The 26,941-nt window shown below is 41.0% G+C and overlaps 2 pseudogenes; one reads left to right on the top strand and one right to left on the bottom strand.

The window, feature by feature from the left end:
- Positions 1-328: 328 nt before the first annotated feature.
- On the bottom strand, positions 329-447 carry LOC134930317 (5S ribosomal RNA; annotated as a pseudogene).
- A 12,410-nt stretch (positions 448-12,857) lies between these two features.
- LOC134930598 (5S ribosomal RNA) lies at positions 12,858-12,976 on the top strand (annotated as a pseudogene).
- Positions 12,977-26,941: the final 13,965 nt, after the last annotated feature.

Below are 26,941 nucleotides of genomic sequence, written 5' to 3'. Positions count from 1 at the left end.
TGCAACCAGTTTTTTAAGGTGAAGTGAAAGAGAGATTTTATTGGTTCAACTCACATAAATATGAGTCAATCATGCATATCATCCACCAGATGGCGTGGATCCTCAATCCCCACAGATGTCCTGATAGGCTGGGAACTCAGAGGGAAAAGAATATAGTGCAATACTGCTTCACCATACAAAACGGTTTATTCTGACAAAAACACACTTACATTGAACATATAAATTAAAAGCATATCACCCAAATGGGATACTGGAACACCACTTCACTAACAGAGCCAGCTGCGTTTAGTCACCTGTGCGGGATCCAGATGGTTAAAGCCTTATGCTTTACCTACAGCACCTTGTATTCCCAGGTGGTTTCCCATCCAAGTACTAACCAGGCCCAACACTGCTTAGCTTCAAAGATCAGAGGAGATTGGGCGTATCCAGTGTGGTGTGGCTGTAGATGAGCATAAGGCTTTAACCATCTGGATCCCGCACAGGTGACTAAACGCAGCTGGCTCTGGTGGATGATATGCATGATTGACTCATATTTATGTGAGTTGAACCAATAAAATCTCTCTTTCACTTCACCTTAAAAAACTGGTTGCACTATGTTCTTTTATTTTAGTCCTACAGATTTGTTCCCTCTTTGAGAAGGGTGGATTTTTGTATTCCACTGACAACTCCCACTACAAAAGAGGCTATCAATTCCAATTGGTTGATATTTAAGTAAGCTATTTCATTTGTAATTGGTGTATGGTGGCGCCAGGTGTGGTCACTTTTTTGTATCTATTGTCCTATATTGGGGTCTTGGTGAAGGCTCTTTGTACCATACAGGCTGCCTCTATACCTATAAGCGCAGATCAAAATCACCGATCTTATCACTGTTTCACATTAGCAAATGGGCAACTACATTATATATATAATATAATATGAGTTGGTTTCAATTTGCCGGTGTTTGGGATGCCAGCGGTCGGCTTTCGGTATCCCGGCACTCAGAATACAGACACCAGAAACCCAACACTGGTCAGATTACTGACGCCGGGATCCAGACATCGATCAGAATACCGGTGCCGGAATCCCGACTGTCGGCATCCTGATCCAAAGTATGCCATGGAGAGTTAGGCTGCACGGGAAGGTTGTAATTATTGTATACACTATGTTGCCATTATTTAATGTTATATTTATATATGTGAAAGTGTTGTTGAATTTTTGTGTCAAGTGTGTCAGAGCTCGGTGTATAGTATTTATTTTCTTTTTGCAGTGGACTAGCCGGGCCACATTGTAGCTGCAACACCTTTTGTACCTTTATTATTTTGTGGTTTACACCTTTTTCCTTTTAATTTCAATGGTGTTGTCATATGAATAACCCCAATGCAATAAATGGGAGCATTATTCACATGGTGTTAACAAATAAATGGACTAAAGACTTCCACATATCTATTGATTTGATAAGAAAATTATGCTAATGGGGGGAACACTGGAGACAATGGGCCTAATTCAGACCTGATCGCTCCTGTGTGTTTTTGCACAGTGGGCGATCAGGTGTGGACTGTGCATGTGCCTGCGCCGTAGTGCGCCGGCGCATGCCAGAGATGCTATGAGCATCTCAGCCCAGTGATCGCCTCTGCCTGATTGACAGAGGTGTTCGCTGGGCAAGAGGGGATGGGCCGGTGGCTTTTGCCCGCCGTTTTGGGGGCGCAGTCCAGGCAACGCGGGCATGCCTGGACTGTGCGGGCCGCGGCGGTTGTGTGACATCACACGCAGCCGCTGCGACCCAGGAAACGACGAGTAGCTCCTTGCCAGTGCGCAGGAGCTGTGCTGGTAGGGACCTACTCTTCAGGTACAGAAGCATCGCCGCTGTGCAATGCTTTTGTACCTGTGCGGGAGGGGGGGGGGGGCAGAGCCAGACATGCGGGGCGGACTAGCCCTGTGCTGGGTGTCCTCCCACATGTCTGTGAAAGTGATCGTAGATGTGCTAAATTTAGCACATCTACGATCAGGTCTGAATTAGGCCCATTGAACTCAAACAGTTCATCCGATGACTCCAGAAGCCTGTCCATATGTCAGACTATTCAATAGATAGCATGTTTGGCTAATAATGGTAAACTAATTAATTCAGATCTTAACTCATTTAAAAATTGTGGAAACACCACTGAAATGAATGTGAAAACTAATTTTTTAAACATTACAAAGAATAAAATTGGAGAAAATGACTTAGCCGGCGCTGTCAGATTGTTGTTCTCATCGTATTATGCCGTCAAACTCCCACTTGCACGGTATTAAGTTTCACCATGGGGAAATGAAACAAAAATGGCAATAGTGAAGCTTGTTTAATACATGTGGAGAACAATACAAAACATTACATATATGTGTCAATGACCACCAAATGGCTTCTGATGACTTTAAAAATGCAGGGTAATTACCAGAAAACAATGGAACCGTGGCCAAACAGTTCCAAATAGCGCATGAAGAAATGCTGTAAGCTGAAACAGTTTACATCAGAAAGTCCACGCTAGTTACCAGCAATCGTCCTGGCATTCCTTGTCGTCTCAGCTGCCCCCAACGCGTTTCCACTCCTAAACTGGAGTCTTTCTCAAGGTTCCTGGTGTGTATTGACTTCCTGTCCCATGAGTATATTTAAATGAAAATCCACCAATCACATGCCAAGGGGCACAGGTGGGCCCTAATTAATTAATTCCTACCAAGTCCTGTGGCCTCTTCCGTGCCCCTCCCCATTGGCTGTGTCCATGAATTGAGTCCCCGTTACCGTGGTAACCAACACCCACAATGTTTGTGTGACATCACCTCCGGTGACGTCCCATCGCGTCTCCATGGTAACCCGATCCTACGTGATCCTGGTGAATCTCCCGGAGCTTGTTGTATTACTTGTTTCCATGGAGACACCACTGAAATGAATGTGAAAACTAATTTTTTAAACATGGCTGGTGAAGTCATCTTTTTTTATAGTCCTTTTTTCTATAGCCAATAGAAATAACTCGGTGACGCAATTTCATCAGTTTTCATAAGTCTGAAAATAAACCTGAAGTAGGTTGAAGATTTAGAGCTACACAATTGCACCTGCTAAATGAACCTGAATAAAAATAAAACATGCAGTAGAATAATTAGTATAAACCTGTTTTATGGTTGTGCTTTTAATAACAGCATTCTGTGTCTTCAGTTAATGTTCTCAGCTATCGTGTTTCCAGATGTACTGTATTGCCAGAGGTACCATATACTCCAATGGAAGTGAAAGTATTTAGCAGAATAAAACAAATATATCCACAGAGTAAATATCCCAGCTAAAGAGTCTACAGTACTTTAATTTTCCTTGTTCTGAAAACAGATGGAATTCTTTGCCTGGTCTGGCCTAATTATAGAGCACTGCTCTGCCTCCAGGAACTCTCCCATGTCCTGTTCCCAGTTTAGCTCATAAGGGTCTATGCTTTCCTAATTGCACAGTAATGACTTATATATATGTAAAAGACTGACACATTTTTGCTACTCCAGGCACAGTCATCTGTGAGATTTATGGGTCTATTTACTAAGCCTTGGATGGAAATAAAGAGGATGGGGATAAAGGCCTAAGGGGCAGATTTATTAAGCCTGGTGAAGTGATAAAGTGAAAGGTGATAAAGTGCCAGCCAATCAGATCCTAACTAACATGTTACAGGCTGGGTTTGAAAAATGACAGTTAGGAGCTGACTGGCTGGTGCTTTATCTCCATCCAGTTTATCACTTCACCAGGCTTAATAAATCTGCCCCTAAATGTTTTAAGCTTTAACAAGAGATATAGGGGTCTATTTACTAAGCCTTGGAGACACGGAGATAAAGTACCAACCAACCAGTGCCTAACTGTCATTTTTCAAACACAGCCTGTAACTTGGCAGTTAGAAGCTGATTGGCTGGAACTTTATCTCCATTGATTTTATCTCCATCCAAGGCTTCGTAAATAGACCCCAAAGTGGGGATTGATAAAGAGAGATAAAGAACCAGCTCCTAACCGTCATTTTTCAAACACTGACTCTAACATGGCAGTTAGGAGCTGATTGGCTTGTCATTCATCCCTCTTTATCTGTCTCCACTTTATCTCTTGTTAAAGATTAATACATTTGGGCCAAAGTACCAGCCAATCAGCTCCTAACTGCCATGTCACAGGCTGTGTTTGAAATGACAGGAGCCGGTTGGCTGGTACTTTATCCCCATCCAAGGCTTAGTAAATAGACCCTTTAAGCTGTTGCCCGTTAAAGTATGTGACTCACCTCGCTTGAGATCCATCTCATGTGAATTTTTTCCCCATTGACTGTATCATTGTTCAATCTGTACCCATGAAGAAGTCCGTGTAAAGGATGAACCGTGTAGGATTTGGGTGCCATATCTAACGACCACGATCTAAAGCATTTGCATTTTAGCTCACACCCAGAAAGGGTGCTAGGCTGGTTATCAAGTCATCTTGTGGTGTTATTTTTATTTATTTATTTTGTTATTATTTTTATTTTATTTTTTTAATAGTAAAACAGATACAATTAAAGGATTAATCTCCATGGCAATGTCAAATATAGCCACATGTTTTACATCATAGTAGAGATACAATCCAAACTACAAAAACAATGATATACTAGACAAAAACATACAAGAGACGAGACAAAGACAAGGAAGGGAGGCAAATTAAACCCGAATACGCCAATAACCAAACCTAAGTACTTGGAATTTTCAAAGGTGGAAAGGGCATATAGTGAACTTGTCAAATAATGCCCCTACAGGGGGGGTGGGGCATATTCTCAGAAAAGCTGATCAGTTTAATGAGTCAAAGAATTCAAGTATGTGAGATCTAGGTATGGGATCTAAAATTTCTATAAACCAGGGGTGGGGAACCTTTTTTCTACCAAGGGCCATTTGGATATTTATAAAATCCTTCGGGGGCCATACAAAAATTATCAACTTAAAAATTAGCCTGACCCCAGTCAGTAGTTATGCCCCCAGTCACTTGTTATGCCCGATTAGATTTGCGCCCAGTCAGTTGTTATGCCCCATTAGATATACCCACTGTCAGTTGTTTTGGCCCATTAAATATGCCCCCTAGTAGTGCCGCTTACACACACACACACACACACACATTAAAAGAAAGAGAAAAAAAACACAATACTCACCAGCCCTGCTCCTGCCCTCCCTCTCCACGAAATTATGGGAGAGATGTCATGACGTCTCTCCCATAGTGCCGCACAGCCACACATGTACACTGCCTGAGCCAGAAGCTGGAGCTCAGGAGTGAGCTCCTGCCTCCGGCTGCTGCCGAGGAGCCGTGCGCCCGCTGGTGGTAAAATCTCAGCGGGCGCTCGGCATCTCCTCTCGTTTAGGTGAGCCTGGCCGGGCCGGATCAAGTGGCTTTGAGGGCCTTATGCGGCCCTCGGGCCTGAGGTTCCCCACCCCTGCTATAAACGGTCCCCATTTCTTATAGAACAGGGGGGCATGGTTGTCCACATCAGAGAGAGTACGCGTGACGTATGGGTACAAAGCCCTTTGTGGTTGTGCTCAGGTTCTAGCAAAGTTTTCCTTCGCACTGGCGGCCGCTAGAAGATTGACAGGAAGGGGGCGTTTCTGGGTGTCAGCTGACCGTTTTCAGGGAGTGTTTGCAAAAATGCAGTGGTGGCTGGGCATTCGCTGGGCGGGTGTATGACGTCAAATCCGGACACGAATAGGCTGAAGTGATTGCAAGCGCTGAGTAGGTTCAGAGCTGCACAAACTGTGTTTGCAGAGCTCAGCTGCACATGCGTTCGCACTTCTGCTAAGCTAAAATACACTGCCCAGTGGGCGGTGGCATAGCGTCTGCATGGCTGCTAAAAACTGATAGCGAGCGATCAACTCGGAATGACCCCCATAATGTCTAACTTGGAGGTACATAAAAAATTCTGATTGAAGTACACCATACCTCTCCATGAGACCAGAAAAAGAGTACATTACTCCACCCGGATCAAACACATCTCTAATACTACTGATTCCCTTAGTTCGCTACACTGTAAATTTTGTATTCTCCAAAGGAGGAGTAAAAAAAGGGTTTCCACATAGAGGGATAAAGTCAGAGCGGTCATAATTTCGATGCATTGCCTTATTAATTGCTTTCCAAGCTAAATAAGAGTCCCAAAACAACAAATTGTCTCTCGCTAGAGGAGGTAATAAAGGAGTTGGGGTATGTAGTAAGGCCTTCAAGTCATAAGGGGACACCAAAGCCTGTTCAATATGATAGTTGGTGTAAGTGGACGTCATCAATAGCCAGTCATTAATATACCTAAAAGCCACTGCCTTGGAGAAGGCACATAAATCTGGGATTGCGAGACCTCCTTCCCGTTTCAATTTAAGTTTAGCAAGTGCTATTCTCGGTTTTTTATTCGCCCACAAAAATTTTGTAAATAGTTTGTCATATAGCGTATAATCAGCTTTAGTAAGCTTCAATGGTAATAATTGGAGTGAATAAGAAATTTTTGGGAATATAATGCTCTTCAGGACCACCGTGCGGCCAAGTAGAGACATCTTGTGGTGTTATTAATGACACCTTTGTTTTGAATGATGTAAACAATTGTTTTAATACTATTTTATCAATATCAAGAATAAAAATAAAATTATTCAGATTCTTACTAGTGTATTGCCATTGGCCAGTGTTTTGGGTGTTCTCTTGGTGACTGGGTATATTTTCAGATTCCCTACTCTTTTACCAAGGATTATGTTGGCTTAAGGAAGAAGAGTAATTCACATTTACACACATTTTTGGCTAAAGTCTGTTCTTTAACAAAGTTGTCAAGTTATATTAAGAATTACTGAATTACTGTGTACACTATAGCGCCCTCTAAATAATATTTATATATTTTTGATCAGCTTAATTTTTATATGTGGCACTGACCATGATCAGATGTTTAATTGGCCAAACGTGTGAAGTACTATGCATTTGATATATTGAGTACCCATCAAGGATAGCCCCAATGTAGGTGTGACAATGTGTGGGGTCATGGTTATGCCTCTCTTGCATTTCCAAGCCTTCAGAGAGTGCTCGTTACCCCTCATATCTATAATTGTTGTACACTGTATGTACTGTACACACAAATGACCAAGCTTACATAGTTTCTGAATTCTTTATGGACTATATGGGGCCAATACTGTAATAGTCAATGTGCTACTGAACTTCACTGTACTGTTTGGCTACCAGCATATTTGACAATTACAGTATTTCCACCATCTCTGCTTTCCCTCTGCACCCAGGGCCGGCAACAGAAATCTTGGGGCCTGGTACAGTGATATCTCTGGGGCCCCCTCAGATTATTTTATATATATATATATATTAAAGCGCAATGTGTTTGCTGTGCTATATAATAAACTGTTAATACATAAATATATATTTCTTTTTCATCCACTAGTGGTCACTGGAGTACTCTTGGGATATGGACTCCATACTCCCAAGATGCCCCAGTGTTTTTTGTGCCTTCACTGGGATAGTACGTGCTGGATTGAACTCCAGACTTTTTATTTTTATCCACAGCATTTCCCAGCTTATTAAGAAGCTTGGGTCTGGGTCTGTGTGTGCTGCTACAGGCAGCAAAGGCTTGTCGGCGCTTACACAAGCCTAAGGCTGCAGGAACTGGATGCAGCTTGTAGAGAAGCCCCTTCAGAGCTTCTATTTCACTGAGGTAAGGAGCGGGCGGTCTGTTGGGCCAATTTTGTGGCTGTGGTTAGTGGGGCTTCTGCTGCTGCCCCTCCAGGTGTGGGTAACTAATGTAAACTATCCCTGGCTTCCAGCCGCAGTCAGATTACTCTGCCGCCGCTGGGCCCCTGTCATCCAGCAGAGGGAAGCTGCCGTCCACTCTCCACAGCTCTCCCTGGCATCACGGTTCCCAGCGGCAGTCGAATCACACTGGCGCCCATCAAGCAGCACACCTCCCCATTCTCCCCGGCTCCTGCCAGTGCGGCAGTCAGGTCACACTGCTGCCGCTGATCAAGCTCCACAACTACACCGCTTCCGGACTCCCACCAACGCGGCTTCCAGTGGCGGTCAGGTAACACTGCCGCCGCTGATCAAGTTCCACACCTACGCCACTTCCCAGCTCCCACCAGCATGGCTCCCAGCAGCATTCAGATCACACTGCCGCCACTGGGCACCCGACACGCTCCACCACCTCCCCTGCAATCCGGCTTCCAGTATCAGTCAGAGCAGGGGGAAGCTGCCGCTGCTGGGCGCTGTCAGTGTGAACACAGGTGCCGCTTGGTGTATAATGCGGGATGGGGGGGGAGAAGCTAGCCGCGGCTCACATGCATTATTTTAAGCAGTGGAGCGGTCCCTAGACCAGCTATTCCCCTAAATATAAGGGGTGGTGGCCATAGAGATAAGGGGCATACCAGGCTATTAAGCCTAGGTTATGTGTGCTTTCTAGTACATAGTCTGCTGTTTATATGTTTAAAAAAAAAAGCACATGCTGGGACGCCATTTTCACACACAGGCTACATAACTACTTCCTGCTTCTGCCTAAAGAAATATAATGTCGGTCCTACAACACACGGCCACTGGAGGAGGCAGGGGTGTTAGAAGGTTGCACAGTGAACACATACTTCTTAATTAGTGTTTAACACAGTGCGGTGAACTCTTTTTTATAGACAGTACAGTTTTGTTTTTTTACTGAGTTGTGCGGACACTTGTCTCACTGTATTATTGTCTGTCTGTGTGCATGACAACATCAAAACAGCAGTTGTCTGTGATACCTGTGAGTATGCCTGATTTGCAGTCAGAGTTGTACGCTGCATGGAAACACTTTGAGGCGACTAAGGGGGTCATTCCGAGTTGATCGCTCGCTAGCTAGTTTTAGCAGCCGTGCAAACGCTATGCCGCCACCCACTGGGAGTGTATTTTAGCTTAGCAGAAGTGCGAACGGTTGTATCGCAAAGCGCCTGCAAAATTTTTTTGTGTAGTTTCAGAGTAGCTCGAATCATACTCAGCGCTTGCGATCACTTCAAACTATTCAGTTCCGGATTTGATGTCACAAACCCGCCCAGCGTTCGCCCAGCCACACCTGCGTTTTTCCTGCCATGCCTGCATTTTCCGCACACTCCCTGAAAACGGTCAGTTGCCACCCAGAAATGCCCACTTCATGCCAATCACTCTGCGGCAAGCAGTGCGACTGAAATACATCGCTAGACCCTGTGCAAAATGAGGGCGCTCTGTTTGTTGTGCCCGTACGGCGCTCTGTTTGTTGTGCCCGTATGTCACGCATGCGCATTGCGCCGCATACGCATGCGCAGAACTGACATTTTTTAGCCTGATTGCTGCGCTGCGAACAAGTTCAGCTAGCGATCAACTCGGAATGACCCCCTAAGTCTGATTCATGGTAATGCCATCTGAACAGCCAATGTTGGCTCAGAATATTTCTAGAATTTTGCAGGGGTTACAAAAGTCCATGTATAGTTCAATTCCTAAGAGTGGTCATCTTTTGTCTCTTAATTACATTCGGATGATTCAATGCCACATCTGATATCTCAGAATTGGGCCAGGAGTCACATAGTGAGGTCACTGATAGCCCGGGCTATGATGATCTCATCAGAGTTTTATTGCTAAGAGACAAAGGCTGACTGTGTGTTTTACTTATTCAATAATAAGCAGTTAAAGGAAACATGGCTAAATCAAGTTAACTGCTTTTATGTAACAAAGTGTTTTCTGTCTAAATATCTTCCCACAGGCTATGACAACTAAGTCGCCACCGGTGGATTCTTCAGTTTCAAAACTGTCAAAGAAGTTAATTAGTCCTGTCCCAGGTGCAGTGACGTTTAAAGACCCCTCAAAGAGTAAGCTGGAGGCCATGCTAAAGTCCATGTATACAACAACAGGGGTGTTGCTTACACCTGCTTTAGTTGGAGCTTGGGTTAACAAGGCTGTAGTTGCATGGGCGAAACAGATCGGGTTAGGCCTACTGTAGGGTCTTTCATCAGGCCAACTTATACTTCTTACTGATCATATTTATGAATTGGCTGAGTATTTGGATACGGCTTCTATGGCTGTCAGACAGGGTTGTTCTCGGCTTTCAGCTTCACTAGTTGCAGCCTACGGGCGCTGTGGTTGCGTTCTTGGCAGACCGAGGCTGAGTCAAAGTGCAGCATAGAGGCGTTGCCTTTTACTGGAGATAGGTTATTTAATCCTCAATTGGACAAATGGGGGTATATTTACTAAGGTGGGAGATTTTTAGAACTGGTGATTTTGCCCATAGCAACCAATCAGATTATATCTATTATCTGCTAAAAGCAGCTAGATAAATGGTAAGTAGAATCTGATTGGTTGCCATGGGCAACATCACCAGTTCTAAAAATCTCCCACCTTAGTAAATTTACCCCATGGATTTCTCGGGCTAAGGGTGGAAAATCTGGTTTTCCTGCTGTTGCCTACACCACTTCCTAAAAGTAAATATGCTGGACCAGCGTTCTAATCGTTTAGACCTCAGTCCTTTAGAGGCTGTGTTCTCGGAAACCACTAATGTCGTCAAGACACAAAGCCAGCTGACAAACCGGTGGCATAATGGGCTTCTAGCCCATCTCGGATCTTGAGTTGTGGGTGCACGCCTGCAAGCGTTGCACTTTGCATGGTTTCAGACATCCACGGATGGGTGGATCCGCAATTTAGTGCTCAAAGGTTACAAAATAGAGTCCGATTGTCTGCCTCCGATGCGGTTTTTCAAGACAGGTCTGCTTGTGTCAGCAGACAAGAAGGCAGTTCTGCAGACCGCTATTCAGTCTCTTGTAGATTCAGCAGTTTTAATTCGGATTCCAGTACATCAGCAAGGTCAGGGATTTTATTCCAATCTTTTTGTAGTACTAAAGCCGGATGACTCGGTCAGACCGATATTGAACCTAAAAGGGCTCAATCAGTACGTCACTTACTACAGATTTAAGATGGAATCGCTGAAGACAGTGATTGCAGGTCTGGAAAATGAATTCTTGATTTCGCTAGACCTCCAGGATGCGTACTTACACATTCCAATTTTGCCACCGCATCAGGTGTACTTAAGGTTTGCAGTACATCAAACCCATTAACAATTTCAAGCACTACCGTTGAGCCTCTCATCAGCACCTCGCGTATTCACAAAAGTGATGTCTGTGCTGATTGCTCACAGGTGTGATAATAGTTCCGTACTTCGACGACCTTCTCATCAAGGCTTCGTCTTAACAAATACTCTTTCAAAATGCCTTACTGATGTACAATGTACCAGTTCAGCACCGTTGGATTGTCAACTTCAAAAATCAAGACTGACAAATGGGAGAAAACAGAAGGCTCTTGTGTGGGCGCACTCTTAGAAAGAAAATAAGTAATATATAACAATTTAATCAAATACTTAAAACTTAACTTTTATTAACATTACTACAACGCAAAATGCTTTTCCCAAAGATCTATCAATAAAGATACAAATTAGAGTATAAAATTAAAAATGTTCTGGTCTCTTTGTTGTAAAGAGTGTTTTGGAAAGGTTGTAGACATAGATTAGTCATACCCCCATTTCCCCTGACCAGTACAGGGTTTCTGTATTAATGGAACCAAAGGGTGGTCAAGACACAGTTATATGTAAAAAATTTTGCTCATAGGCTGTAGATAGCTAGAGTGGAGATCAACAGTCACACCTCTAGAGATAATACACCTGAATTACATACCAATATCATAATTTGAGAAAAATTTCATAAGAGATTTATGGGCATCATAAAGTCAATAGGAAAAAATACTGATATTGTAAGACACTATGATAAAGGAATTACTGAATAGAATTAGTGGTGATACTGCTGTTGGTGTGTTTTTATCACATAAGTGAGGAGAATCCTGCTCTACAACACCAGGTATTCGCAGGCAGTCTCCTTTCCTGATACTGACCTGGCCCAACGCTGTTTAGCTTCCAAGATCAGACGAGATTAGGTGGAAGATGGAAAATTCTCGAAATAGGGGCACAGTAGAGTGTGTTATAGAATGTAAATAATTAGAACCTTTTGTAAGTGATTTTCACAGAGCATAATGCATAAAACACATACAGAAAAGGGAAGTGAATAATCCCTGTGGAGAAAATTCCGTTATCTCAATATTGCAAGTGTTTATAGATACAAGACTTAGATGCCAAACAAATATGAAGAGTATGCAATAAGTTAATGATAATTAGTAATGAAATCATTAATTTTTCAGCTTGGCCTCAGTTAGGAGAAGTACTGAGTACTAAATTCATATGCTGTGGAGACCCCTAAATAACACTATAGTACACATAAAAGATAACATGTGTGGTAAAGGAGACACGTTAATGTTAGTCTCCTGGAAGTGTTACTATCTGTGGCAAAAACGCCACAAGATAGTGGGGGCTTACAGTTCACCGATAAATGAGAGAACCAAGGAGGCCGAGCAGGTGTAATCAGCTGATGCCAAGATGGAACTGTGTAGACGAAATCCCTTGCAGAAAACGCGTTTCACCCTCAGGCTTGTTCACTTCCGGGCCCCTATTTCGAGAATTTTCCATCTTCCACCTAATCTCTTCTTCTTTTTTTTCTACCTAATCTCTTCTTCCTTTTTTTGGTATACAGAGTTTGGATTAAGCATAAAGTGTGCAGTACTTAAGAGGTCCTTTTTGATTCTGTTATAGTGAACAGCATAAACACATATATACTATCTAAAATAATATATCCTATTATCACCACTTTCGTGGACTCTCATTCACGATTCCCGGTACATCGTACCACAAGAGTGGGAATTTTGGAACCGGGTCTAACGTGAACAGCAGATCCACATATTTTCACTAATCTTGCTCCTATTACTTTTCTTCTGTTTTCTTGAAATTTCCTATTTCTTATATAGGTGCACTCTCATTGGTGGACACATAATTCTCTACTACCATACCACGCTGCCAGCGCCCGATCTCGTCTGATCTTGGAAGCTAAACAGCGTTGGGCCAGGTCAGTATCAGGAAAGGAGACTGCCTGCGAATACCTGGTGTTGTAGAGCAGGATTCTCCTCACTTATGTGATAAAAACACACCAACAGCAGTATCACCACTAATTCTATTCAGTAATTCCTTTATCATAGTGTCTTACAATATCAGTATTTTTTCCTATTGACTTTATGATGCCCATAAATCTCTTATGAAATTTTTCTCAAATTATGATATTGGTATGTAATTCAGGTGTATTATCTCTAGAGGTGTGACTGTTGATCACCACTCTAGCTATCTACAGCCTATGAGCAAAATTTTTTACATATAACTGTGTCTTGACCACCCTTTGGTTCCATTAATACAGAAACCCTGTACTGGTCAGGGGAAATGGGGGTATGACTAATCTATGTCTACAACCTTTCCAAAACACTATTTACAACAAAGAGACCAGAACATTTTTAATTTTATACTCTAATTTGTATCTTTATTGATAGATCTTTGGGAAAAGCATTTTGCGTTGTAGTAATGTTAATAAAAGTTAAGTTTTAAGTATTTGATTAAATTGTTATATATTACTTATTTTCTTTCTAAGAGTGCGCCCACACAAGAGCCTTCTGTTTTCTCCCATTTGTCAGTCTATGTACTTACTGGCTCTGGGTGCACCACCAACCAGGACAGCATTACATTTATACATATATATCTATATATATATATCTAAAACGGCTATCTCTGCCGTTTTCCCTTACTAACAAGGGTTACATACTGTCCAACTTTGGTCTCCTCTTCTTTAATTCACCAACCATCATAATTTGATAAATCCTGTGCCAGGTCGCCCCTTTTTCTTTTTAGAAACTTCAAAAATCAAGCCTGGTCCCATCTCAACAGATCCAATTTCTAGGAATGATTCTGGATATGGTAGATCAACAAATTTACTTTCCAGAAGACAAAGCACAAACTATTCGTCATCTGGTACACTTAGTGCTCAAACCGCGGACAGTCTCGGTACACTTGTGCTTTTGACTGTTAGGAAAGATGGTGGCGTTTTTCAAAGCACACCAGTTTGGAAGATTTCACTCGTATCCTTTTCAGCTAGATCTTCTCGCACTGTGGTCAGGGTCTCATCTACAGATTCATCAGACGGGGCACTTTTCTCCAAGGGCCAGAGTTTCACTACGCTAGTGGCTCCAAAACAAAGATCTCACAAGGGGAAAAAGGTTTGAAGTCTTGAATTTGATAATTCTGCCGATGGATGCAAGTCTCAGAGGTTGGGGACCAGTGGTCCTACTTTGTCAGCTTCAGGGACTGTGGTCAGACCGAGAAAGATTACTGTCAATAAAAACTCCTGTACTCAGGCCAATATTCAACACTCTGTAACAGATAGTTCACTTACTCCAGTCTCAGATGGAGACTCAGGTTCAGTCATACAACGTGATGGCAGTCGCATACATTAACAAACAAGAGGAACTTGAAGTCACATGGTCATGCGAGAAGTGGCTCGAGTCCTCAATTGGGCCAAGCATCACCAAGTGATATCGGTAGTGTTCATTCCAGGAGTGGACAACTGGGAAGCAGATTACACAGTCGTCTGGATTTTCATCCAGAAGAATGGGCTTTACATCCAGAAGTGTTCCAGATGTTAGTCCAGCAGTGGGGTTACCCACAGGTGGATCTAGTGGCATCCTGCCAAAAACATCAGACATCCAAGTATGTGTCTAGAACAAGAGATTTAAAGGTAGTGGCAGTGGATGCTCTCACAATAGCGTGGCCATTCAGCTTCATGTATCTATTTCAGCTTTTCCGCTGTCTCCTCAGTTACTAAAGCAAATCAAATGAGAGTCCATGACCGTCATACTTGTGGCACCTCTTTGGCATCAGAGAGCGTGGTTCTTGGATCTCCGCGGTCTACTCACAGACGATCCGTTGCTGCTTCCGCTACGTCCAGACCTTCTACAACAGGGTCCGTTTCTTTACCCCAATTTAGCGCGGCTGCGTTTGACGGGGTGGCTATTGAGACCACTCTCTTACGACGAGAGGACATTCCACAGTCAGTTATACCAACCATGTTATGTGCTAGGAAGCCAGTTACAGCAGCTCATTATCACAGTATTTGGCGAGCTTATATAGGTTGGTGTGCAGTTCAGAAGTTTCCGACATCTTCTTTCAAGTTATCCCATCTTTTGCTATTTTTACAGGCGGGATTAGATGGAGGATTACGTTTAGCTACATTAAAGGTGCAGGTCTCTGCCTTGTCAATTTTCTTTCAAAGGTGTTTGGCTCTTTTGCCAAAAAGTTCACATTTTCCTGCAAGGTGTCCTTAGCGTTCAACTCCTTTCATACCATCTACAGCTCCATGGGACTTGAATCTAGTTTTAGAATTTTTGCAGCCTTCAATTTTTTAACCCTTACAACAAGTGGATGTTAAGTTTCTAACTTAGAAAACAGTTTTTCTATTAGCCTTAGCTTCGGCAAGGCGTGTTTCAAAGTTAGGTGCGTTGTCATGTAAACCATCGTATCTGGTTTTTCGGACGAATCTCGCTTTTCTACCAATGGTAGTATCTTCTTTTTACATCAATCAACCAATCGTAGTTCCTGTTTTTCCAAAAGGTTCAGGAACTCCAGCTATTTTGGATGTGGTACGTGCACTTCGCGTTTAAGTAGCCCGATCATCAACAATACGTAAAATGAACACATTGTTTGTTCTCTATGATGCAGTCAAGATAGGTTGGCCAGCTTCCAAACAGACCTTGGCTAGATGGATTAAGCTGGCCATTCGTCAAGTTTACTTTCATGCTAGTCTACAACCTCCTGCATCTGTTTCAGCATGGGCAGCAGGTCGTGGAGCTTCTATGGCTTAACTTTGCTGTGCAGCTACATGGTCATCAGTGCACACGTTTGTGCTTTTACAAGTTTGATACGTTTGCGGCATCAGCATCTAGCTTTGGCCATCTACTGTTACAGGTGCCAACCAGCTCTCCCGCCCAAGGGGGAAACTTTGGTACATCCCAAGAGTACTCCAGTTACCCCTAGTGGATGAAAAAGAAAATAAGATTGTGGTACTTACCAGATAAATCCTTTTCTTTGAATCCACAGGGGGCACTGGACACTCACCCAGAGCAGTTTTACCTGTCTTATGGTTAAGTTCAGTATATCTTATGGTAACACTTTATCACCGGCTTGTTTAAATGTTATGGTGATTATCTGTTGTCGGGTCAACTTTCTAGTTGTCCGTTATGTTATAATGTTATATGTAATTCTCCATTGTTCATCCTCTCTTTTGCTCCTGTTCAGCTCAGAAAAAAAACACTGAGGCATCTTGGGAGTATGGAGGGGGAGGAGGGTTACACATTTAAATATTTAAATGTGCCTATCCTTGCTATCGCACCGTCCATATCCCAAGAGTACTCCAGTGCCCTTTGTGGATTCAAAGAAAAGGATTTATCTGGTACAGTACATACCAACATCCTATTTTATCTATACACATATATAAATATATATATATATATATATATATATATATCTCTCTTTCCTTCCTCCCCCACATATTCCACAGTCTGTCTTTCCCCAATGACTCCATGCTGCATTCCCAGCTCCCCCACCCAATCCCAAAGCCCTGTACCCCCTCACCAATCCACTCTTACCCCAGGGAGAGATTCATCTGCGCTGAATTCCCCGAACACCGCACAGCAGATACCATGTGCTCCTCACACCCTACCACAAGAGGTCGACACAGGGCTGGGAATCCTGGCCAGCAGAGCTACTGCCCTGTCCTGTAACTGCCTGCAACAGAGCTGGACCCAGAAAAGCAGGCACACACTCGCACTGCACAGTCACTGTGTCTGAGAAGCTCCTGTCACTCTGGCTACCCTATTTGGATAAGACATCTCACATCCATGCAGGGCATTAAGTGGTGTTTACTTGGGGCCCCTCTGATCCCCGTCGGCGGCCCTGTCTGCACCTCTTAAGGGTGTGTTGGCTACCATGTGTCGTGCTAGAACAAGTCATTGCCAATGTTTATTGAATTGCACCCTATTTGATATGTTTTTGGTCCATGTGTTTACATTGTTATTAGTGTAAAATATCATATACAGTATTAGGGGCTGTTTATACAAGTAAATATTTTTATTGTATTTTATTTACGAGTTAAGTTTTTTTTTACATAAACATTTTATGTGATATTTAATTGACCCTTATCTTAATAATAATTTGTAAAAAATATATATCATATAGACAAGGAGGTTTTTTTTTTTTTTAATAAAGTGGAGATAGCTGAAACTTGAAGCTTCACTAATAATAAGTGTAAAACACGCTGGACTTAATATTGTGCTGTTTTACATTTTATGTCAAATCTGTCAGTAAGCGCTTTGTAATTATACCCTGATGTCTTTTATACAAATGCTACTTAACTGAATAAATACTACATTGCACATATTTGTCTTTCATTAATACACACCTTCCCCATCACTATGTCTTCACTATATCTTTCTAATTACAGTTACTCTAGATCAGTGGTTCACAAACTTTTTTGAATCACAGCGCCCTAGAGTATCAGACATATTTTCACAGCACCTCTAGGCCAAAGATTGCTTACTGAGAAATTTAGAAAGAAATATTAAATTAACTATTTGTGTTTATAAGTCATCCTTAACTGTGTGGTGGGGGACAACATAAGATTTCATAAGAAAAACAATGATGATCTTTTTTTTTAACATATCTTTATTCATTCTCAAGTTTTAACTGAGTACTATATATTAAACCTCGAGAATTAATAAAGATACATTAAAATGAAGAACACGATATGTCACGACTACCTTCCCAAAATGGCCACCATACTGGTGATATGCCCTAAAAGGTTTTCTCCCACTCTCATATCATGTGTAGACACACACTGGATTATTATTTCCTTACTCATTTCTTTTTCTTTCCACACTTATGGACTACCTCGTACTTCTCCACAATGTCCCATTCACCCTCTCATAACAAATACTAAGTAGTAATCAAATTACATTGTTAATATAATACATTTACAAATAGTCTTGACAACTTGGGGCCACTTCTTCTCTGGTGTACTTTCTGTATTAGTAGATCTTTAAATACTATATTTTAACTCTCTAGCAGAAAGTATATTTTCTTAAAGCCCCTCTTTAGTGACTATACACTGCATGTTTATAACAGATTTTACCTTACCAAAGGCTCTCTGTTGTGACAATTATGCAGCTGTCACTTATAACACTTATAACACTGTGGGGCAGATTTAGTAAGCCTGGTGAAGTGATAAAGTGGAAGGTGATAATGTACCAGCCAGTCAGCTCCTGTCATTTTTCAAACCCAGCCTGTAATATGGAAGTTAGGATTTGATTGGCTGGTGCGTTATCACGTTCCACTTTATCACTTCACCAGGCTTAATGACTCTGCCCCTGTGTTTTCCCAGCAAAGCATTTTACTTGACTAATGTCTCTCAGGTGCAACTACTGTTGTCAGCACTATCTTGTATATATAACTTACTGTGTCTGCGTATTCCCAGCAGACCAATGTCACTTGACTAATGTCTCTCAGGTGTGACTTTTATGAAGCACTCACTTGTAACGTATACACTAGACTCCTGTGTCTGCATATTCTCAGCAGAACCCATCACTTCACAGATATCATAGATGCAAGTGTTGTGCAGCAATCACTGACAACATATACACTACTGTGTCTGCAAAGTGGCTAGTTCGATATACACTATTAGAGTTATAATGCAGGATTTTGGTTACTGTCCAGTGAGGTGTTAAACAGGGCACTACTACAGTACCTCAGTCACTGGGACACTGAAGTGATCACTACCCCCTCACAGGATGGTGACGCTGACTCAACTGAACAGAACAGAACTCGTGGCCAGCAGTTGACTCTATTTTATTTCTTTGTCCACAAGCCTCTCTCCCTTTCCCTCTCTGAGCACATGACAGCTCTTCCTGATTACTCTGAGCTAGCACTTACACTAGTTTCAATCAGGTAGCACGTACAGTACAGCACTTGGGAAGGCTCCCCCTATATTGGTCTCTGATGCTGGCATTAACTCCCTCACTGCCTCAAGTGGGTTATATTTGTTTAGGAGAAAAAGAAGAGGGGATTCTGTATTGTCGACGCACAGAAAAATTTATTAATTCTAAAAAATAGCCTTTATTAGATATGTATTAAAATATGAATATGATTAATTCATTCCCAACTACAGTGAAACATAGAATTAAAATCACAGACAAACAGGTAAGTGAATCTAAACAAAAGATTGAAAATGTGTAAATAAAGATTTTAAAAAGCGTGTCCACGTGTGTTTGCAAGTATGTCTTAGTATTCGGGGGTTACTATATTGGTACAGACACCATCAATGTTTCTACATCCATCCAATGTTATTCGGCCACTGTCAACATCAACAGTGTCGGTACATACATATAATGTCGACCACTATTTGAATCTAAGATGTCTGTGTCTATTGTTTTGAATTCCAAACACTTTGGGATCGTATATAAGGTGAAACTTCAAGTTCCTCACTTTTGTTATTTATGGTGACTATAGGTCATCTGTGGATATACTCACAGATCTGATCCTCTTAGAATCTATTTCTGATATATTGAGAGCCTCTCACATTGGCTGTCAATATTATTGGGGTATCTATGCATGAAAACATACAGCTTCAGAGAGTATATTATTCCCTGCTTATATAAAGAACAACTGTCTTATACAGTGATGTTATTTGTATATATGGTGTCCACCTGTGTTACACAGATTTCAAAGATACTGCTTGTGTTAGGGGTGTTGCAGCCCCAATTGTACTAGTTAGAGAACAACTGTCTTATACAGTGATGTTATTTGTATATATGATGTCCACCCGTGTTACACAGATTTCAAGGATACTGCTTGTGTTAGGGGTATTGCAGCCCCAATTGTACTTCCAAAGCAGACCGTTTATCAATACGGTTTATTCCTTATACATCAAATATTAGCCATGGTGTCCAACTATATTACACATATTTCACAGATACTGCTTATATTAGGGGTATTGCAGCCCCAATTATACTTCCAAAACAGACCGTTTATCAGTACGGTTTATTCCTTATGCTTCAGATATTAGCCATACCATTTAGCTGATGATGTTATTATACTGTATAATAGTTTTAGTTTTTAAATTTTAAACAAGCTGATTCTCATGCATAGTACTCTCAATTAACAATAAGGGATAGGTCTTATTTACTTATATAAGTAAAGGGGTGATCAGAAATTATCAAAAATTATCAGAGAATATAGTGACCCATATATATATTCATTAGATCCACATTTATTAAACTCAGAATGATGTGTGTTTTGTTACAGATATTTAATGGTGTTTATCATTGGATAGAGTTTTGGTTTTACACTGTGCCCCAAATTCTAAGGTGTCTATCGTTGTTGGTAGTTATAGCATCACAATATATTTAATATATATTAATGAAATTTGTGAGCTATTCATGCACTGCTTTTAGCAGTAGTCACTTCGGACTGTTGAGTCTGTCTATTAGTGTGACAGAATTTTGCTACAATGTATGCACTTAAAGTATCTTATTCAGAGCATGCAGCTGCTATGCTCCTGAATGTTGCCAATTGTTGCAGTGTGATACTATTGTAACATAGGCTACTTTATCAGTACTTGCTTCAAATGGCTGTTAAAATCTGTACTATTGCAGCTACACTATTGTTCATATAGATTATAGTAGTGTAAACGCTTGGTATTCACAATGCTTTTACAGCTACATACATTCTATCCTATAGGCTCTGACTGTCTTAATCGTGGCAGTCTATGTAAGCAGGTCTGGATATGACATGCAGGTATGAGCATGTGTCACTGTACTTAATACAGATAGCTGCAATCTATTGTGCCTGATTTTCTTTATTCATTAAACTGCCAGCTGACGTCTCATGTCAATTTATATAATTGCATCATAGCTTTCTGACTGTCTTTAATCGTGGCAGTCTATGTAAGCAAGTCTGGATGTGACATACATATATAACTGTGTTTGATACAGATGGCTACAGTCTATTGAGCCTATTTTTTCTTATCAATAAACTACCAGCTAACGTCTCTAATCAATTAGTATAGTTGCATCATAGCTTCAAACACTAAAAACGCGTGGACACGCTGTGCCCTACACGCGTGTTTCACTGCACTTATGGCAGCTTCGTCAGGGAGTTGTTGCTCCCTGACGAAGCTGCCATAAGTGCAGTGAAACACGCGTGTAGGGCACAGCGTGTCCACGCGTTTTTAGTGTTTGAAGCTATGATGCAACTATACTAATTGATTAGAGACGTTAGCTGGTAGTTTATTGATAAGAAAAAATAGGCTCAATAGACTGTAGCCATCTGTATCAAACACAGTTATATATGTATGTCACATCCAGACTTGCTTACATAGACTGCCACGATTAAAGACAGTCAGAAAGCTATGATGCAATTATATAAATTGACATGAGACGTCAGCTGGCAGTTTAATGAATAAAGAAAATCAGGCACAATAGATTGCAGCTATCTGTATTAAGTACAGTGACACATGCTCATACCTGCATGTCATATCCAGACCTGCTTACATAGACTGCCACGATTAAGACAGTCAGAGCCTATAGGATAGAATGTATGTAGCTGTAAAAGCATTGTGAATACCAAGCGTTTACACTACTATAATCTATATGAACAATAGTGTAGCTGCAATAGTACAGATTTTAACAGCCATTTGAAGCAAGTACTGATAAAGTAGCCTATGTTACAATAGTATCACACTGCAACAATTGGCAACATTCAGGAGCATAGCAGCTGCATGCTCTGAATAAGATACTTTAAGTGCATACATTGTAGCAAAATTCTGTCACACTAATAGACAGACTCAACAGTCCGAAGTGACTACTGCTAAAAGCAGTGCATGAATAGCTCACAAATTTCATTAATATATATTAAATATATTGTGATGCTATAACTACCAACAACGATAGACACCTTAGAATTTGGGGCACAGTGTAAAACCAAAACTCTATCCAATGATAAACACCATTAAATATCTGTAACAAAACACACATCATTCTGAGTTTAATAAATGTGGATCTAATGAATATATATATGGGTCACTATATTCTCTGATAATTTTTGATAATTTCTGATCACCCCTTTACTTATATAAGTAAATAAGACCTATCCCTTATTGTTAATTGAGAGTACTATGCATGAGAATCAGCTTGTTTAAAATTTAAAAACTAAAACTATTATACAGTATAATAACATCATCAGCTAAATGGTATGGCTAATATCTGAAGCATAAGGAATAAACCGTACTGATAAACGGTCTGTTTTGGAAGTATAATTGGGGCTGCAATACCCCTAATATAAGCAGTATCTGTGAAATATGTGTAATATAGTTGGACACCATGGCTAATATTTGATGTATAAGGAATAAACCGTATTGATAAACGGTCTGCTTTGGAAGTACAATTGGGGCTGCAATACCCCTAACACAAGCAGTATCCTTGAAATCTGTGTAACACGGGTGGACATCATATATACAAATAACATCACTGTATAAGACAGTTGTTCTCTAACTAGTACAATTGGGGCTGCAACACCCCTAACACAAGCAGTATCTTTGAAATCTGTGTAACACAGGTGGACACCATATATACAAATAACATCACTGTATAAGACAGTTGTTCTTTATATAAGCAGGGAATAATATACTCTCTGAAGCTGTATGTTTTCATGCATAGATACCCCAATAATATTGACAGCCAATGTGAGAGGCTCTCAATATATCAGAAATAGATTCTAAGAGGATCAGATCTGTGAGTATATCCACAGATGACCTATAGTCACCATAAATAACAAAAGTGAGGAACTTGAAGTTTCACCTTATATACGATCCCAAAGTGTTTGGAATTCAAAACAATAGACACAGACATCTTAGATTCAAATAGTGGTCGACATTATATGTATGTACCGACACTGTTGATGTTGACAGTGGCCGAATAACATTGGATGGATGTAGAAACATTGATGGTGTCTGTACCAATATAGTAACCCCCGAATACTAAGACATACTTGCAAACACACGTGGACACGCTTTTTAAAATCTTTATTTACACATTTTCAATCTTTTGTTTAGATTCACTTACCTGTTTGTCTGTGATTTTAATTCTATGTTTCACTGTAGTTGGGAATGAATTAATCATATTCATATTTTAATACATATCTAATAAAGGCTATTTTTTAGAATTAATAAATTTTTCTGTGCGTCGACAATACAGAATCCCCTCTTCTTTTTCTCCTAAACAGTCTTGATAAACTGTAGTTGACTGCACCCCCTAATTTCAATTCATATTGTGTATAATATAAAATAGGGGTTATACAAGTGAGTGTATGGTGATGAATCATATACATTCACTCAAGATCATTATAACACTGATTGTTTGAGTGTGCGGATATCCAGTTCTGTTTCAAGTGGGTTATACCAAGAAGGGGTGTAACACACACATTGGCAGCTCTTCCTTCACTACACTCTACATATTCAGATACATGGCTATTGACTCATTTTTGTTATATTATTCTGCATAAGGAACAACTTTTTTATCAAATTGAGGCACTTTCTACAGATGTGATTTTCCGTGATCTATAACGCATAAATAAAAAGGAGATTGATTTCACCTATCACGCGATTACGCTTAGTGATTATTTTCGCTCTAAGAAAATACCCAGGGGGTTCAGAGTACGTAATTGTCCTACGATAGGCAGATGGGACCCTGCTTTTTGCCGAAAATGGGTTTCCATTTTGAATAAATGTTCGGCTGACTTAATGTTACTGGTCATTGAGTACTCCAATAAGGAAGTGGAATCTGTTAAAGCGAAAATTTCAGTGCTGGAAGGGACACACATACCATTATTGGAGGCTGACAAAGAGAACGAGTGGTTGGATAAACTGACCAGCCAGCTTGCTACCTATAAGCGTGACCTGATTAAATACAAACTTGAAAATTTTTGAAAGTCGAGAAGGACTACGATAATCATCAGGTCTATAGGTGGTTGTCAGGTAATAAGGAAGGTGAGATCAAACGCCCTTTTTTTCGTAGACAACGTTACCCGAGAACAGCACTTGATACTGAAACTTCAACTGAAAATACCAGTACTGCCAGTGATTCTGAACCCCGCCGCAACCGTAACCGTAATCGTCGTAGAGGTCCCAATATCCCTTTAGGAGTGACAACACGTACCGGTGCCCGCAAAGACGCCCTACTCGACGGGGCGGACAATACAGACGCAGCCAAACGTGGAAAAAAGCCACCCGTAGCCAACAAGAGCAAATAATCTTTAACCTTTCTAGCGTGGAACTCACACACAGTGAGAAAAGTGTCCTCTCAAAAGGTTTCTCTTTTGTACCGTCTAGAGATTTTGACCATCTAAGATGGAATATTGAAAGGCATCAACTCCAACGCAAACTTAAATTAAAGGAGTTTTTCCTCACAAAAACAACCTGATTCTTATATGAGTGATAAAGGTTCTATTCCCCCCAGTTTACTTCAATTCAAGAAACCGTCTTCCTTTGATCCTCTTTCCAACAATCCAAGTATTAAAACTTTTATGCGCATCATTGACCAGCAGGTGGTGAACACTATGAAAGATCCAGTCCCCATGAGATCTAATCTGAATTCGCAAGAATTCAAAGCTTTGAAGTCTTTATCCAGCAATGAGAATCTTATCATCCGCCCTGCAGATAAGGGGGGCGCGGTGGTGCTCCAGGACCTTCATGACTACAGATCTGAGTTACAACGTCAGTTAGCGGAACCTGGCGTTTATTTAAAACTCCAGGGGGACCCTACTTCTGGCTTTTCTAAAGGTCTTAGAGAGACCCTGTTAATTGCATTGGATTCTTCGCTTATTTCTGAGGAGTGCTTTGAGGTCCTTATTCCAGAGTTCCCCATTGTACCATTACTTTACAGCCTGCCTAAGATCCACAAAGGTCTAGATCCCCCACCGGGTAGGCCCATTATTGCGGCACGTGGCTCTTTATTTCAACCCACATCCACCCTTTTAGATACTATTCTGCAACCTTTGGTGCAGATACACCCTAATTACTTGTTGGACACCACAGCACTCCTCAATAAATTGATTGATCTGGGTACTGTTCCTAGTGATGCATGGCTTATTACTGCAGTTGTGTGCAGTTTGTACACTGTTATTCCCCATGCTGATGGCTTGGAAACGGTTCAGAAGTTTTTGATGGAGTTCAGCTCTCTTAATGAAACACACATAGAAATTGTGGGGCAACTGTTGAAACTCATCCTCACCAAGAATTATTTTCTTTTTTATGGTGATTTTTACCTACAGACCAAAGGGTGTGCGATGGGTTCCGCAATTGCTCTGACGTATGCCAACATCTTTATGTTTGCAGTGGAGAATGATTTATTTTTTAAAGATCCGGAGATTGCAGCAGATATTGTGTTCTATACAAGATTTATCGATGATCTTTTGTTTATTTGGAGGGGCACGGAAGAAAAATTTAAATTGATCATGGAAACACACAATAATTCTGCTAGCCCGGTTAAATTCACCTTTAAGATGGATAGACAGGTGATAGATTTTCTTGATGTTAGAATTTCCCTTTTTGAGGATAGGATTTCTACCACGGTCTTTACTAAACCTACTGACCGGAACACATTTCTACATTGGAATAGTTGTCACCCCAGAAGTCTGAAATATGGCTTGCCATACTCACAGATGATTAGATTTAGAAGGATAAATGATAATGCATCTATAGCATCTACCCAAATTGATGACTTAATATCTAAATTTGTAGCTAGGGGATATCAATTACGTAAATTACTTCTTGATAAAGAAAAAGTACTGGCCATGGATAGAAAGGATCTACTAGTTAAGAAGGTCAGGACAACACAGGATTCCAAACTTCCTTGGGTGAATCAATATCACTCACGGTCTGAAACGGTTTGCAAAATTACCAAAAAACATTGGCACCTCATCAAATCAGATGAACATCTGAAACTGGGTGAAGTTGATCTGATGCCGTGTTTTTATAGATCCAGTAATTTGCGGGATATCTTAATTAAAACTGACATCACAGGTAAAGGGAAACCACCTTCAAACAATTTTTTGTCTTCAGGCAAAGTGGAATGCTACAAGTGCCCTTGTACCACTTGCAAGTACCTAATAAGTGGGGACACTTTTTGTCACCCTCACTTAGGCACTAAGATTAAAATCCACCACCGTTTAACATGCGAGAGTACCTATGTTGTGTACCAGATTACATGCCCATGCGGGCTCTCCTACATAGGAAAAACCATTAGAAAATTTAAGGAGAGGATGACGGCACACAGATCAGCCATCAGGCAGGCGTTGACCGCTGGCACGAGCGATCAGCCAGTGGCCAGACATTTCGCTGAATTAAAATACAGTGTAGCCAATATCAAGTACCGCATGATAGACCACATTCCCTTATCTTTAAGAGGAGGTGACAGAGGGGCTGCCCTTCTTAGGTGTGAGGCTAGGTGGATATCCAAATTGGATGTCTTAGCCCCACGGGGTCTCAATGAAATTCTTCCCCTGTCATGTTTTTAGGAGTTTACCTGTTCAACCTGCCCTTATTAGTGTTTTTCTATATGTCTTCATTTATACTGGCTAATGTTATTCTTAATCTCTGCAAGACCATTAAGTTTTGCTTATGGGTACTATCAGATCTATTATATTCGTTTAGATCTATTATACTACTAGATCTATCATACTTATTTATTATAGGTACCATTGAGGTTTTACCATTACGATTGTGATTGATGGTTTTTATCTGCGATACCTTTTGTATGTTCCTGAGATATGGGAGCCTTCTTGAGGTATATTTTGTCTGTTTAGCTCTTTAAACCCTTAAAATGTGGAGGCTTTCAGCACTATGTATTGTAACTTATTGCAGCGCTCTGTGATGTTTAGGTGGTCACTATGGTGATGGGTTTGGAGAGGACGTGACGGCTCTCAGCCGCTACGTCATC

This window comes from Pseudophryne corroboree, chromosome 5 (assembly GCF_028390025.1).
Source record: "Pseudophryne corroboree isolate aPseCor3 chromosome 5, aPseCor3.hap2, whole genome shotgun sequence".
NCBI classification, from domain to species: Eukaryota; Metazoa; Chordata; class Amphibia; order Anura; family Myobatrachidae; genus Pseudophryne; species Pseudophryne corroboree.
Note: the sequence above shows the minus strand (reverse complement) of the source record. Positions and strands in the feature narration are given on the sequence as shown.